This window comes from Terrapene carolina, unplaced genomic scaffold (assembly GCF_002925995.2).
Source record: "Terrapene carolina triunguis isolate 2854851 unplaced genomic scaffold, T_m_triunguis-2.0 Scaffold26509, whole genome shotgun sequence".
NCBI classification, from domain to species: domain Eukaryota; kingdom Metazoa; phylum Chordata; order Testudines; family Emydidae; genus Terrapene; species Terrapene triunguis.
The window spans coordinates 379-823 of record NW_020690860.1 but is presented as its reverse complement, the minus strand read 5'-3'; the positions used below and the strand labels follow the sequence as shown (position 1 = coordinate 823).

Here is a 445-nt window from a genome sequence, read left to right as displayed (position 1 = left end):
CCCCCCTGGGGCCCCCCGGGCTCCCCCCTCGGCCCCGCCCCCCGGGGGTCTCCCCCACCAGTCTCCGTCCGGCCCTTCCGCTCTCCAGGCTGCACCTAGAGCCCCCCCTGCAGCCACGCACGTGACGCACTCGGGCCAATCAGCGCCCTCCCCTGCCCCTCTCGCTCACCTGATCCCGCAGGCAACTTGCTCCCGCCCCCCATGCCCATGTGACCGGCTCCGGCGAATGGGAGGGAGGGAGGCGGGGCTGTCCATCTCTCCTTTTCCGGCTGACCAATCGGAAGAACAGAGGAGAGGGTCCCGCCCCCAAACACAACCAATCAGAGCGAAGACCGCATAATCACGTGGTACCCAGGAGCCTGTGAGAAGGGGCAACACACGTCACGTGCTCGCAGAAGAGCCAATAGGGAGACGGAATCCCCTCCTCACGTGCTCGCAGGGACGG

The 445-nt window shown here is 68.1% G+C and overlaps 1 protein-coding gene across 3 annotated transcripts in view; it reads right to left on the bottom strand.

Moving 5' to 3' along the window:
• The window catches only part of PQBP1 (polyglutamine binding protein 1), a 2,077-nt gene extending 1,885 nt beyond the window's left edge, over nucleotides 1-192 (bottom strand). The window contains exon 1 of one of the 3 annotated variants that reach the window (XM_026662362.2): nucleotides 170-192. The gene's annotated coding sequence lies outside the window, so the exon portion shown is untranslated. The other 2 variants (XM_026662361.2, XM_026662360.2) reach the window with 2 other exon arrangements.
• Nucleotides 193-445: the final 253 nt, after the last annotated feature.